Below are 16,978 nucleotides of genomic sequence, written 5' to 3' on the forward strand. Positions count from 1 at the left end.
TGGGGTGTTTGCTGCTGTATGTTTTTAATGGTTTTATATTTTTACCTTAGTTTATTTTTTTTAACAATTTTTTAATTTTTAACTTGTTATATTGATGTGATGTTTTTAATTCTGTTTTAAAAGTTTTTTTAAGTATCTTTGTGAGCTGCTTTGGTTTCCATTGAGGAGAAAGGGAAGATATAAATAAAATAAACAAACAAAATAATCTAGGCAGATTAAAAAAAACCTAATCTTTTTCTTTCTTTTCTTTCCCCCCCTTTCTTACCAATCAAAACTCCATGCCAAAACTCCAAACAATTTCACTTTCTCACCTCAGTATCCTCATTTTCTCTGTGAGAGTTATGCATTGTAGGCAAGACATTTATTTACAGCATGCCCTTGCTATCCATGGGGGATTCATTCCAGATCCCCCTCCCATGGATAATAAAAAACGTCAGACCTTAAGATTAGTTGTTCTCAATGGGTGTGCACTCCCACTTGTAGCACTGCGTGCACATGTGCCCACTCAGAAAGCCAGGGCTTGCCATCCATGAAAGCTCAAACCACAGATGGCAAGCCGTGCTTGGCATGGGCGCACTGTATTTATTCATGGAGAAATGTTTTAAATCTCAAATATAAATTGGAGTAACGAAATTTGAAATATTTGCTAAAATGCTATAAAAGCAATATTAATGGTAGCAGTCAAAGACAAATGAATCACTTATTCCCTGAACCTCAAATATACAGTATATGTTTTCAACAGCTCTCTGAAAGACACAAATGTGGCAGAAAGCTGGATGTCTTATGAAAAGAGTTCTATAATGGAGGTGCCACCACCAAGAAAATACCTGTGGTAGCCCCATAAGTCATGCAGCTTCAGGGAACCACTAGCAGAATTTCCTCACTTAATCTTAGATTGGATTGGATCATGTGGACCTTTAAGCACCTTTGGCGTGAATTTAGGGCATTGTATATTAATTCAGACATCTTGAATTGTGCCAGGTGGCTCACTGGTTTGCTAAAACACTGAAAAGTCTGAATATGAAAGCTTTCAATTTTCTAATGTGCTAAATTGTTTTGAAAACCTAGACTTTAGTCACCCGTTACATAGTTCATAAGTGAATGTTGATTGGTTGTATGTTGGTGTTATAAATAATAGTAATTTGCAGCTAAGAAACAAAAAAATGTAGCTAAATTTGTAATTATGAATGTAGTGTAGATTAATTCTACATACTGATGGTGAACCAATCTTTCAATATGGTTTGTTAGGCAGACAAAATGGCACCGTCCACACAGAAGATGGGGGTATCAGCAGGCTTGGAGGAACCTGAAGGCTTGCAGAAATACAAAAAGCTACAGAAAAAAGGATTAAGGAGCAGGAACTCTGAAGAACCTAGTGAAGGCTGAGAATGCTGAGTGGCTATTAAATACTGGTTGAGGAGGACGAGGTGGTGTCAAGAGAATGGAAATGGAATAGAGTATGCAGTGAGACAGTGTGGCTGGCCAGGCTGGCACCATGAACATGAACTCAATTTTGCAATGCTTGTTAAAGGAGCTGATTGTGTTGATACTTAAGAAAATTGAAGAACTAATTATTTATTATACTTTGATGAATTATGTGTATTGCTTCCTAGAAAAGAATAATAATTAATCACATGTTTATGACGTAATAATTAGGACTGGTTCAAAGTTTCATTTTTCTATTTAACTTTTGTTTATGCTGTCTCTCCTTTCTGGGGAGTCTAATTCTTGCCTTGAACATTTTTAAAAATGTTTTGGACTGGAATCCTTTTGTTTAATCCCAACTAGAGTAGGCCAATTCAATACATTGTTGAATGGTGAGTCAACACGGAAGTAAATCCTGCTGATTCAATGGCTCTGCTCTAGTGAGGAATAACAACAGAATTTAGACTAGGTTTTAATTCATTATTAAATTTAAATTCTCCACTCTTTAACATAACTAAGATGGCTATAAAGCAATGCAAAAGCAACAACAACACAGTAGTGGATAATACACAGTAAGGCTACAAAGAGTTAGATAGAGAGACAAAAAGGATTTAAGAGGATTTCTTAAATTAATTCATTAGATTTGTGTGCCATCTTTCTTCCCCCTTGCTACCAAATTGAACCTGAGGTGGAGAACAGTAACACCAAATAAGACAAAAATGACAACCAATATGAGTGGAACACATGAGTTTCATGAAATCATAAGATGGTTAAAAAGAGATTAAAGACCCATAAATAAAGGAACGGTGAAAAAACTCACCAGCTGAGGTCCCCGACTGCAGCAATCTACCTTAAAGTCCAAAGGACTGTTTGATATAAAGGTCTAGTGCTAAAAAATATAGGAGGACAGTCTAAAGGCATGTTGCTACTACTCAAAAAGTCACAAAGCCTGTATCCACCACCCATTAACATCTCAGGAAGTATAACTTGGGAGTACCCCAGAAGCTGACCTCGTTACTCAGGAAAACATGTGCAACGGAAGACAGTTCAGCAAGTACTTGGATGCTAGGGTTTCAAGGAATTTAATCAGAAAGAATTGGTTGCTGCAGAAAGAGTCCAGACTTGCTGAAGGAGGTTTGAGATGAGCTGAGATTTAAAAGAGGCCATGTATAAGAAATGGAGGCGCAAATAATGAGTTACGTACTTGTAATTGCTTCTCATTCATGATTCCTTCATATGCTCTAGTTTATGGTATGCATTGGGACAATGAAAATTCCCCGATACCTACATACACTGCACTCAATGGAAGCCTGTTCTCCTGTTGGTTAGGAAACAACTGTCTGACATTCCCAGTCTCTTTATGTGAGTGATCTCATGAGGGAGAATTGTGACAGGGACTCCATTTCTGTCTGTTGCAATGGAGGTGGTAGAAACATCAGTCAGTTGCTCCATGCATGATAGAGGAATAGACTCCCATTGATCATAGCACATTCTCTCTGGTAAGTGGAGATAGGGCTCTGACCCGAGCATCACTGTGTAGCTTCATACCTATTGTGGTCAAACATTAATAAGAGACCAAGTGGATTCTGGAGAACAGCAACAACAACGACAACAACAATGCACAGTGGTTTGTCTTCATGAATACAAGCCAGGTCCACATTTACCACCACCACCCTTTTCAAAGCTAGATACAATGAGATGTGTTCACAATGCTGTAGTACATAAGAAGTGAATGGGGCTCAGTCCTATGCCCACTGGCCCTCCTGGACAGAACTTCAAAAAATAAAGCACTTTCCAGCCTGGAGGTGGAATGACAGTGTTAATATCCCTTTTTAATTTCTGTCTGTTGTACAGCTATTCAATAGGCACGAGAAATCCTGTGGATTTATGTCAACCCCCCCCCCCCCGGAAACTAAGATTGGAGAGATTTGGGGAAGCCTGCATGGGAACAATTTCAGCAGGGGCTAAGACTCACCCACTACTTTTATTCCCATAGAGGTTGGGAAAAGTCACAATTTTGGATGACAACTTCTTCCAGTTTCTGGGAGTTGCAGACCCCAAACAGCAACCTTTTAAAGCTCTTTATCCAACTGTGTGCCCAAGGAACAAACTCTGGGAAATATGAACCTGGCTTCTTAGAATTCCCTAGTACAGGTATTTTGCCCCTGGTCCTCCGCTGGCTTTTTGGAGAATGTGTTGGAAAGCCAATGGAAGGTTATTTCTTTCATTTCTAAATTAAAAAGGAGGCGGAGTCCTAAGTCAGTGTTTATATACTTGTTCATCCTCCTAAACGGGTTGAAAGACGTTCTGCACTTCAGGGAGTGTTGCCAATTTTGTACTCTAGAATTAAAGCTCTACCTACTGCATTGGAAGTGGATGCTTCAGGGATTTGTATGAGATCACCAAGAAAGATTATTCAGGTAAGAAAAATTGCTTAGCATCAGGTTGCAGGTGTAGTCAACTCTCTGTATCCATGGATCCTACATCCATAGATTCAACCATCTATGGCTTGAAAATATTTAACCCCCCCCCCCCCAAAGCAAACCTTGATTTTGCCATTTTATATAAGAGACATCATTTTACTACACCATTGTATATAACAGTACTTGAGCATTTATGGGGTGGTGGTGGTGGTCCTGGAACCAAACCCCAACAGGTATCAAGAACCCTCTGTATTTTCCTCACTTTGCTAAAGCAGACAAATAATTATGGGCTATATTTTGGTTGCTGTTTGGTGGGAAAGGTCTTGAAAACTGAACAAGGAGAGAAGTTAACAATGGATTTCTGCTAACTTTTATTTGAGAAAATGGGGTGCAGGCATGAAGGATTGGTCCTTGCAGTGCGTTCCCATTCAGGTATATCTGGCAGACATCCAGTGCAGAACCAGTGTAGACATTCCATGTTTGAATACTGGCTCTGTTTCAGTTGTGAGAGTTTGGTTGGCATCTTGTTGCTTAGTCCCAGCTAGAGTAGACTCATCCAATCAATTGTTGAGTAGTGAATCAGCACATAGGTAAATTCTATTGATTCAGTAGCTTCACTCTATGCAGGACTAACAACAGAATTTAGGGCATAAATCTTCTCAGAAGTAATTTCCTTGTAAATTAGATCTTTTCTCTTTCCCAAACAGTCAAATAAAGGCATATGGAAATGGAGAGGCAAAGAGAAAGTATAATGAAATTTGAAACTCTGAGTACCAACATATCGCCCCAAGTGGAAAATTCTACAGCTGACCTCATGTAATGGGTGGTGGATACTGATGTCCTTATATATAAAATGGTATAGGGCAGCAGCAGAAGTGGTAGGAAGCCCCAACAGCCAGGTGCACATTCTTTGTGTCCCCTAACTTTCAGGGAGCTTGAAAACTGTCCACTTTTACTGTGGTACTCCTGCTTGTTCATTTGCAAGGCAGAGTCAGGTAGCTGGCAGGCCCCCTGGAGGTGAGGGAGCCCACAGAATGCATGGCTGGTGGCTGGGACCTGCCTCTGCTTCTCCCCTGATGCTTCATTTTGATCTGGATGCACTAGATCTCAAGGAAACTAAACAAAAAAAAATACTGCATTTTCAGTCTGCTATTGGTTAAATCCAGTATTTAATATTGTTGAAAATATGGTGTAAAGTTATTTCTGAAAATGTCAAAATGTCAAACATGTCAAAAAGGCTTGCAGATACCCTATGGGTAACAGTCATAAGAAAAAGAGGAAGCATTTATGTTTATCTATAGCACAGAAAGTCAAGCTGTTGGAGAAACTAGACAGTGGTGTAAATGTGAAACATATGAATGGAACATTAATGAATATCATGTTTAGACTTGGGTTCCATCTCAAAGATTATGTATGCAAATATGCAAATATTCCAAAATCTGAGAAAGCACTTGTCCCATTCAGATAAAAGATACTCAACTTGTAACTTTTATGGAATTAGAAGATTCAGTTTACAATCCATTATACAATCCATACTCTGGAGCTGTTCTTATGACATCTCCAGTGCCTGTGGCTTCCATATAATTATGGAATATTTGCCTGAATCTTTATGTAGTTAGATATTGCTTTCAACATCAAGACTAAGTAGCGTAATCTGCACATATGATCGGATGACAGGATTGAAGAATGAGCACCTTATGTGACCAGGAGCCATTCTCAAATTACAGACTGCAGACAATTCCTTGAATTTTATAGCAAGCTTACATTCTCTGTGATATTTTGACTGGTTCCTGAAATTTCACAGGAAAGCAAATGATGGAGCAATTTGAATGCATGAGAGCTATACTTAGGTTTTTTTTTTAATTGAATTGAAATCATGGGAGTGACTTTTGCAGGACAGCTTCTACTTAGGAAATGGACACATTCTAGTAAATATTGGATAACAGTCATATTTGCTAAAGTTTAGGAAAGTATTTGATATGGGCCTTTCATTAGGCTGAGAACAAGATAGGGGTAAGGTTAGTAATATAAGTGCCACACACACATAAAATAGGACATGTGTAAAAGGCCATCATATTCACATGGTGGACTGTGTAGAGCTCCACGGGTCACTGGTTGTGCAGGACTAGGTTAAAAACAGGGTTTTTTTCCCTGTAAAAGCAGCTGTAGGAGGAAAGGGTTTTAATTTAATCTTCACTCACCAGAATAGACCATTTTAGTCCCAGAGAATCCATACAGAACTAGACCTACAATGTAGGTGTTCTATGAACTTGTTACCTGAAGAGTTGTAAACAATATCCTCAAGTTCCAGCCACCTGCCATGTACAGCTTTATAAACAGATTAAAAAACAGATGAGACAAAAAATTGTTCCATATAGAATCATAGAGTTGGAAGAGACCGCAAGGGCCATCCAGTCCAACCTCATTCCTCCATGCAGGAAATCTAAATCAAAGCATCCCCGACAGATGGTCATCCATCCTCTGTTTAAAGACCTCTGAGGAAGGAGATTCCACTACACTCCAAGGGAGTGTGTTCCACTGTCGAACAGCCCTTACTGTCAGGAAGTTCCTCCTAATTGAGGTGGAATCTCTTCTCCTATAGCTTGCATCCATTGCTCCGTGTCCTAGTCTCTGGAGCAGCAGAAACCTTCTCTTCTCCAGGCTAAACATTCCCAGCTCCCTAAGTCGTTCCTCATAGGAAATAGTTTCCAGACCATTCACCATTTTGGTCGCCCTCTTTTGGACATGCTCCAGTTTCTCAATGTCCTTTTTGAATTGTGGTGCCAAGAACTGGACACAATATTCCAAATGGGGCCTGACCAAAGCAGAGTACACTGGCACTATTATTTCAATTCACTTTTGCTAGGAGCCAATGTAACATATTGGGACAAAAATGCCTCATGTCACTTTTGGTGTACCATGATGCTGAGAAGACATGACAAATCTTGATTGCCAGTTGGTGGGTCCCATTTGAGGTGGAGAGAACATTGTAATTCTGTGAGTTCAGGAAATACAAGAAGTGCACCTTAAAATCTGATGCTAACCATTCCTCCAACGAAAGTACTGCCAGCCTTCAGTACACTGGAATTCCAGTGGAATAAAAAAAATACTGCACACATCACTCAAGACAAGTTTTTCTTTAAAACAAATGCTGATGCATGAGAATTAAAATCAGGCATTTTTTTAAAGATGCCACAGAGAAGGAATGGAATTTTTGGAAGGACAAATGTGATGGCTAATGAAAAATGTATGAAATGCAACATAGCAGCATAGAAAGCATGTGATAATTTAGTGACAATTGTTATGCCATTCTTTGGAAAATATTCAGGTAGAACCAATGGAAGAGGAAAGAGGTCATTTGATGTTGGATAAATGTAATCCAAAGGCGAACTCCTTTTGTGACACAGTTTCAATTAAGGTCAGTGTAAATCTTTAGTGTAACAGATGGGAATTTTGAAGTAAAATTAGAAAGTACAAATCTATGTATATGCACTGTGTGGAATTTCAAGCAAATTTGGCTTGCCTATGTTCATGATTTTTTTTTGTTAAAATGAAAAAAAAATGAAAAGAAGAGTATTAATTAAGGGCAAAGTTGAAGTTCTGTACCTTAAAGCAATTTCTGGTTTATGTTGACCCTAAAGTGATTTTAAGGTGGGATTTTCTTAGGAAGATTTGTTCAGATGGGGGTTGCTTTTGCCTTCGTTTGAGGCTCAGAAAGTGTGACTTGCCCAAGAGCACCCAGTTGATACCCAAAGAACAGGTGCAGGGGACTGGGGGAGACCAATCAGCTGTCAGTGTTATTTCAGATTTTGGGAAAATTAGTTTTTGCAAGAGACTTAGGTAACCTTTGGATCATTTACACCAGTACTAACTGGGGAGAACTCTAGGTTTTGGGAGAATTAAGATGGTTTTGATTTAGAAAATATGCAGGAGGCTATCACACACACAAGATAGCAATTCAAACAGACACAGCATGCAGAGCTAATCAAAATGGAGATGTAGAAATGGGATAGCAGAATTTATAGGGGTTTGCAGTGGGGGGATAATTGCATGTCAGATGAGAAGACTGCAGAAAGCTGGATTAGCTCAGACTGAGAGGTCTGAGGATGGCACAGAGGACAATGGGAGTGTATGCTGACTGTGTGCATAGAAGTTAGGTTTGAAACCATATTTATATCTTAAAACTGGCCCAAGCTATGGACTATCTGGTCAGGTAACAAAGGCTGAATGTCTTTTCCCAGTAATTGACAACCTGGGGTTCCAGATTGGTTGCTGGCTTTAATTTCAGCGTGATAAAAACAGTGATTGGATCAGAATATCCCAGAGTTAGATGGATGGGAAAGTTTGGCTGGGGATACAACAGTGGATGGGCAGAAAGATTGGCCTACTGCTTTGGGTGTGTGGAGATCCTTTGTCTGAAGTTGTGAGAGGAAATGCAGGAAGGAAGGAATACTTAATTTTTAATGGTCTTGTATATCTGGATGTCCACATGCCTTGATTTCTTTTTTCCTGGGAACCTGACTTAGTATTCCTGAAAGACCATCGATCTCTTGAAAACATTCCATCTCCAGATATGAAAAATGAAAATATGAGGACCCCAAAATACAGCATGATGTATCAAAGGCTGTTTAACACAGTGGGTTTTCATAGTCGGAGGAGGATTTAAACCCTAGTCTCCTGGAGTGAAACTCCAACACTACTGCACTTTGCTGGGTTTAATAAGAACAGTATTACATTTTACATGTGTATGCATACAAGAAAATCAGACTTTTGGCTTTTCTTAGGCAAAAAGAGAGAGTGATTTTGGCCTGTTACAGACTGCCAAAATAAAGCTGCTTCGGGTTTCTTTGGAGGTATGCTATTTAAATGATGCATGGGTCCTAAGAGTCCGGAGGTCACGCCAAAGCCACACTCCATTCCTAAGCACTGGAGTGCAGCTTTGGTGCAGCTTCCGGATTCTTAGGATGCATGCATCATTTAAACAGCATACCTCCAAAGAGACCCGAAGCAACTTTATTTTGGCAATCTGTAACAGGCTTTTGAGTGGAGAAATTTCAGAAGGGAGACTTCACCTGTCCCAATGATTTTCAACAACAAAATTTTCCTCTATACTGCTTCCCCCTAAATTGATTCTGGTCATGTGTTTATGAACAGTAAACATACTAGGAACTCTATGGAGGAGAGGGAAGGCTGGAGAGAGTCAAACCAGAGAAATATGTAGGGAATAGGAATATCCTTTCCTCACTTCCCACCTCTTTCTCACTCAAAACTGCTTCTCACCAGTACAGTTTTTCTCTGAAGCTATTGAATTTTTGTTACATACAAGTATGTGTGACATGTAGAGGCAGTATAAACTGGCACTTTGTGCTGGCCTGACTGCAGACAAGGGCTGAACTAGGGCTGAGCATCCACACACCTGCAGCCCTAGTTCCACCGGTTAGCGGCCATCATGGCACGCGCTTGTCCATACGGCGCATGCCATGATGGCATCCGTGGTGTGCAGCGCCCAAATGGAGCTAGCCGGAAGGGACATCATCATGGTGCATGAGCATGCCAGTGACGCCCCTTCCAGGAAGCTGCTCAGAGCAACTTCTTTTGGGGTATAGATCACAGCTATAACAATGTGCCTAGTTTATGCACTGGTTCTCCTGACAGGGAAGATCTCTGTATAAATTCCCTCAGTGGACAGCCCCATATACAAAAGAAAAATTCAAGGAGTAAACAACAACAGTGAATATTGTGCATCCTGAATTTGCATGTGATTTGTGATGGATGGGGCTTATTCACATGAAAGTTCATCAAAGATGATGAGCTTTGGTAGCACAAATCTCTTTTTCAGAGAGAGGGACACTGAGGGTAGCCCTATATCTCCATCACTTCCTTAAGTGGTGAGAGGAAGCACTAATACTATGTGTTGGATTGAAACATCAAAGAACTGACTGTTTTTCGCATGTCAGAATAGCAAAAACTCACTAATACATTGTGGGATCAGTGTGTAAAATTGAGTGTTTATGAAAAATGTTTAATATATTTGAGGAAACCCTCTTACATCCCATAGTAAGAAAGTTAATCTTGTGATAGAATTTGGCACCATGTGCTTTCATCATCAGCTCCTGTTACTACTCCTATCTGGCCCTATATTATGGGATCTCAGGGTGGAGTACCAGTACAATCAACTGAATGGTTAAAACAATTAAAAATGTGAAGTACTGAAAACAAATTTTAAACATTATTAAAAAATTTAAAAACAAATTAACAAGTTAAAACAGATTATAAGGTCAAAACAGTCTAATACCATATATTTGTTGATTTGGATTGCCCAATAGATCATTTTTGTACAGAAACTATATGGGATATTGATAGTTTAGTTGCCTCCAAGATGGTGTCATTATATGCTGTAGAATTAAACATTTATTTAAAAAAGACAGTGCACTGCGTTGCAATCGAGAAACCTTTTCCCCCCAATTTCTGCAATGAAAAACATCTGGAAAAATGTGAATGTAATTTTGGTGACAAGTGGCTCATCCAGACTGGCCAAATGTGCTGAGATGTGGCAGTTGTCATGGCTCTACTTAACCACTTTTATTTCTTAGATCCAATGTTTTTTCTTGTCTATTTCTCAGTAACTTTTTATTCTTTAGCTAAATGCAGCACTTTTTGTGGACCTAGCAACGCAGGTGGGGTTTTGCATTTAGTACAGACCACATTTTTTTAGAATGGGAGAGGCCACACTTTATTGGTTACATCTGAATAGGCTTGGGCCACAACATTGGTAGAAATCCAGGCATTGGTCAACATACCTGTCAAGCAATGGCAACCCATTCATTAATAGACCTCCATGTTGGCCAATGACCCAGCCTGCCTGCTGAGTAGCATTGAGTGGCTGTTTATGTGATGGGGGAAGTACCTTATATGGGCCAGGGATGGACCTTAGTGAAACCTCCACTTGCTTCCAAGCCCAACCTGGCAACTAGGCTGCCTCTAAATGGCTGGCTTACCTGCTTCACTCCACACCTGGGAAAACACATAAAGAAAGAGTAACATCCCTTGTATCTGGAACATGACACTCATCCCTCCTTTGCCCAAAGACATAGTCCACAAATTGGTGCTCTCAGTGAGTTGGGAAATACACTTCCCCTCCCAGTACATTTGGATACATTCCAGTATCCAGATTTTCATCTGGACCTGTTGTTTCAGTTCATATTGGTTGTTTTATGGCAGTGCCTTCCTATGTAGTTGATTTTTGGCAGTGCCTTCTTGCATGCAATGATGCAGGCTGCACCTATTAATATTCACAATGTGGCTCTTGCACTTCATTTTAAAAGAGACTGGGTAAAAGAGTCTGTGAGTTTGTGTTGGTGGTGGGTAGTTGGCTAGTACTGCTGGCTATAGCCATTCCTCTAAAAGAAATGGAGAATTTGTGATGGGGTACTTCATCCATCTCAGCAAAATGCTGTTGCAAATGAAAAGCTGGGAAGGAGAGGAGCCATTGTAGTTGGAGAGTAAACATAGCGACCACACTTTCTGCTTTTTGTTTCAAGCTGTCTTATCCCTTCCAGGGATCACTTGATCTCAAGTGATGCTTTTGCAGCCTGCTGGTCCTGGTTCATTTTTCAGTCTTTGTCCAATATTTTCCCAAGGAAAGATCTTGTCTCCATCTGCAGGGAGAGTAATTTTATTTTTCTGTTTTATAATATATCTAGAATTTAAGGACTGAATTTAAGGTGCTATGGTGGCACTGCTGTGATTTTGTCCCCTCCCCACATGCACTCCCTGTGTGAAATAAAGCATTGAAGAAGACTGACCGACAAAATTGTTTTTTTTTTTAAAAGGTAAGAACATTGGCACTAGTCTGGATGGGTTCAAGATGTATTAAAATGCTACTTTATTAAGATCAAAGCTGTCTCTAGAGAATTTAAAGATAGGGGGAAAACACATGAACATTATTCATATTGTTCAACAGAGTTAGAAAGAACTTCTAATAATGTTCTAGAGAATTTAGTTTCTGAAAATAATTAAAAAACACAGAGCTCCCTTCTTGTTTGAAGTCTGAAGTGTCTTGACACTTTGTGATCGCAGAGGTGTATGGGGACCTCATACGGTATGGGCAGCCCACATTTTGCAAACTATTATCAACTTCTGATTTTTTTAAAAATGGGTGGAAGTGAATTCTTTAGGGAAAGGTCTAGTAAGCATTTTGGAATTTGAGGAGTATATCTTGAGGAGTGCCAGAAAGTATTTTTTGTCCCCATGCCAAGTGGACTTGATATTGGGCTCTTTCAGACTGATTTAAAGAAGCATGAATTCTTGTGACATAGCTCTTTGGATTTACCATTTGGTAACTAGGGTTACCATTTTTTACTTCTTGTTGTTAGCCGCCTTTGCGTTGATCCCGATTCATGGAGACCCTGTGAAAAAGACATCTCCAAGAATCCCTGTCCTCTACTGCTCTACTTAGGTCCTGTAAACTGATATCATGACCTCACTGATTAGGTCCATCCATCTAGCATGCAGTCTTCCTCCCCTTCTACATCCTTCCTGCTTTCCTAGCATTATTGTCTTTTCTAATGAGTTGTGTCTTGTCATGATGTGGTTGATGTATGACTGCCGATTTGCTCATCTTGGCTTTCAGGGAGATTTCAGGCTTAATCTGTTCCAGGATCCATTTGTTTGTCTTTTTGGCTGTCCATGGTATCCTAAGCACTCTTCTCCAGCACCATTCCTCAAATTAATTGACTTTCTTCTAATCCATTTTCTTAATTGTCCAACTCTTGCTTCCATACATGGTAATAAGAAATAGAATTGCTTGTATGATTCTAACATTCATGTTTATTTATATATATTTTTTACTCTTCAGGATCTTTTCTAGTTCTTTCATAGCTGCCCTTCCCATTCCTACTCTTCTTCTGATTTCTTGACTGCAGTCTCTGTTCTGATCAATGTTTGATCTTTTATTATTTCAATTTCCTTATTGTCTAGGTTGAATTTGTATAGATCCTCCATGGACATTATTTTTGTTTCCTTTCCTGGACATGTCCTCTTCTTCAGAGCTAAAATTTATAATAATAAATAATAAAACTTTAATTTATATCTTGCTTTTTGTTACCACAATCAAAGCGGCGTACAACTTTTAAAATTTGATCTTATTACAAAGTAAATATGCAAGAATCATAGCCATCGGTGGTTTGAAGTACTTAGTAAATGTGTCCCCTGCCCTTTTTTATTTGTCAAATATGGCAACCCTAGTGTAGCTAGGTATTACCACCTCTCTGCTCACTTGTTCCATTCTTTTAAGGGCTGTTTCTAGTGATTTAACTAGGGGTCTTTTTTTAATTTTTATTTTTTAAAGACTGCAACATAGTTTGCTGAGGTGGTCCTATGACTTGAAAGGTAAATCTAGTCCTCTCTGATATATATATATATATATATATATATATATATATATATATATATATATTAATAATACTATAGTGCAAAAGTGCATTTCACTGATGCACTACTAAGGAGATTATTGCACGAGTCTTGAAAAGTGAAATATTATTATTATTAAGCTTTATTTATATAGCACTATAAATTTACACAACGCTATACATACCATTAAAATAGATAAAATAAATCTGCCTATGGCATACATTCTACACAAATAATTAAATATAATACATATTAGTACATGTTAACATCCAATTAAAAAGGGCAGACAACAATTTAAAATAACATCAGATAACAATCATACAATGCCTGGGAACATTTCCCTGAACCGTATAGTCTTCAACTCAGTTTTGAAGCTGGTTAAAGAGGTGAAGACCCGTGTTCTTGGGGCAAGGAGGAAGAGAGAGAAGAAAATAGAGAAAGAAACAAATGATACTTTTTGTTCCAATATATCTCGGAATTAAAAAAAGAAATACACTCAAGGGTGTGAATGAAATGTTGCAGCTAGTGCTTGAAATTGCTAGGAAATAGTCTGGGGCAATAGATGTACTGCCTGGTTTCATCATGAGTATTTACTGTATATACTCAACTATAAATCGACCTTATGTATAAGCCGAGAGCAGGTTTGGGGGACAAAATTATGGATTTTGATATGACCTATGGATAAGTTGAGGGTAAAACGTAGGAGCATATAACAAAAGATCTAAAGGCTGAAACAAAGGAAAACAATGCCAAATAAGTTACAAAATTCCAGCAGACATAATTGTGCTCACACTAAAAGCTAGATGAATGAGAAAATAGAGGAGGGTTTCAGGACAGGTTATGCCCTTGCCTTTCATCATGGGATAGTCCCTTTTTAAAACAAAAGTTAAAGTACAGAACTTACATGGACCCTTGGATTCAGGTTTTTTGGGGTCAATTATTTATTACACTTTATAGACTTACAAATGAGTATATACAGTATCTGTTTGCCTGGCATCCTGTACAGTATTTACTCCACTGGATCCTACCTCACTACCTGGAGAAAGTTTCATGTGTCATTGCTTAGCATCTGGCTCTCCAGCAGATTTTGCAGGGTAGCATTAGGAGATGTAGCTATGACGATGGAGCTGTGTTTTTGTAGCTACATCTCCCAATACAGGGTCTTATATTTTTAAAAGACTTGATAACTACAACAGCAAATATTGCAACCTCCCAACATACTTTTCTTGTCTAGAAGAGGCATATTTTTTTTCATTTCCTGTGGCACCCATCTCTGTATTTTATATTGCTATTTGCTGCTGTTTGTAAAGTTCATATTGTATTTGTTGTCTATAAATGGTGATATAACCTGTTAGACCTTGGCAGATGTGAAGGAAAGAGGGGAGAAAGTGGAGTATGACACTGGCAGGTGGAGAAGGAATGAGAGAATCATGGAGGTGCCTTGCAGAATTAGACAGACAAATTCCCAGCCTACCCTGGTTTGGACTAGCAATTGGATTTAGGTCTCAGTCAGTTACAGGTTGCAGTTTCTTTCAATCCTCTGCTAATATTGAGGATAGAAAGAAGGGCAGAGGGTAAAAGGAAGTGTCTTTTTTTACAAGCACAAAAATACAGGTGATATTTGCAAATAACGCCTTGTGCATAGTCTTGTGCACAACTGAGGAAAGCTGCAACCACTAGATGAATAAATTAATAGATTTCTAAACATTGGGAATTTGACATTATACCAAAACAAACAAACAAACAAACAAACAAACAAAAAACAAAAACTTACTGAGCAAGCTCCAAAACTTAAAACATTTAAAAAGAGAAATTATTTAATGTCAATCTTTTTGTAGTCAGTATTATTGTAGCTTGTCAGTGGCAGCAGTTACTCAGAGCTGGAAATGAACAACAGATTATGTATTATTTAATTTATGGTATGCCTTATACTGCATTAATAAACAACCAAAATAACTGGGCCAACAGTCAGGATGTGGGAAATCGGGAGGTCTATATTCTCTCTCTCTTGTTTTTCTTGTTAATTTTAATTAATCTAGTTAGTAAATCATTTTGAAAATTATGAGTGAAACCTGCAACAAAGTGCTGTATTATCCCCTCACCTGCTAAGAGAAACTATTTTTTTCAGGGTGCTATCTGCCTAAAACCAGTATCTATAGTGATACAGTAAACTGTGTACCATGATTTAAAGTCCTTCTAAACTGCTGAGTTGCCTAAAATATTGCAGCTTCAGAAGTCTATTCATGAATGTCATAAAAAGGAAACCTTTGCCTGTAAAATCATCATTTTTCAGGGCCCTTCCAAGACTCTCTTCTGATGTGTCACCCATTTGGCAATAGCACTAGGAATCCTAATGTTTCATATCACATTGTGAAATCAGATTACAAGCTTCAGTGGCTGGTTATTTGGTTGGTAAATAGAGTAAAGAGAGTCACTGTGGTGTACTGGTTTGAGTATTGGACTACGACTCTGGAGATCAGGGTTTGATTCCCCACTTGGCCATGGAAACCCACTGGGTGATCTTGGTGAGTCACACACATTCAGCTTAGGATTGCTATAAGTGGGAAATGACTTGAAGGCACACCCCAACAAAATAGAGTAAAATTCTTCTGGGAAACAAAGTCTAGGGAGACTGGAAAGGGTGATAGTAGAACCAGCACCAGGTCTTTGCTGACAGGCTGAAGAAGAGTACTGAAGACCTTTTGCCAATATTTTTGGATATATGGACATTTTCTCTATACATGGTGGAATTATTAATTTTGCAGCTTTACCAGCAATATGCAACAACATCTAATTTATTGTTTAGAATTCTTTATTCTTTACCACTGTGATTGTTCTATCTTAACTTGACAATTTGTATAGTATACCTTTCATCTGTTTCAATTATTTCTTACTGTTTATACTTTAAATGGTTTAAATTTATTTTATTTCACACTGCCCTGAGTTCATAAGATATAAATGTTTTATTTAATAAAGAAATGTGGTATTGAATTGCTTTTAAGAGCTGCCCTGTCTTGAGCATTGCCAGGAGAAAGGATATGAATATACTTCAAGAGCTGTTTATGTATTTTCCTTCCTTCATTTTTTCTAGCAACAGGCCCCTCCTTTTTACTTGCTGTCTGTTCGTATTATCAGATTAAGAAATCTCAGACAAGCAGATATATGTGAGTATCTATTGTAACAGTTTAGATGTTCAGGAAGAGATTGCTTCAGTATTAGTTTTAACTTTAGAAAAATTATATTCATTAATTAATGGAAACCATAGTAATAATTATACTATTAGTTCTAGATATCAGAAAAGCTACTTTTTTGAGACATAGCTCCCAGAATCTCCTATTCAACAAAGCCAATAACTTTCCCAAGCTATGCTATAGACCATGAATACAGAACATATAACCCTCCAGATGTTACTGCATAGCAACTCTCACCATCCCTTACCAATGGGCCTCCTGGCTCACTCATGATGGGAACAGCCTATTCCTGCTTGAACTATAATATCCGTTGTGATTGGCTTTGCTGAACAATCTGAAGAGATTATCTAGGCAGTCCCTTACTTGCCTGTGCTGCCTCAGAGGAATGGGAAGAACTGAAGCTGTATTCTTGTTGTGCATTGAAAACCAGGTTTGCTCCATCTGTCAACAAAGTCCTGTGCAAGTACAGAGCTCTGGCTTGGGGTCTTGGGTTAAAAGCCCATTCCTTGTCTATTTCAGGTGTTAATT

This window comes from Sceloporus occidentalis, unplaced genomic scaffold, assembly GCF_023333645.1.
Source record: "Sceloporus occidentalis isolate IW3139 unplaced genomic scaffold, rSceOcc1.0.p SCAF_4, whole genome shotgun sequence".
NCBI classification, from domain to species: domain Eukaryota; kingdom Metazoa; phylum Chordata; class Lepidosauria; order Squamata; family Phrynosomatidae; genus Sceloporus; species Sceloporus occidentalis.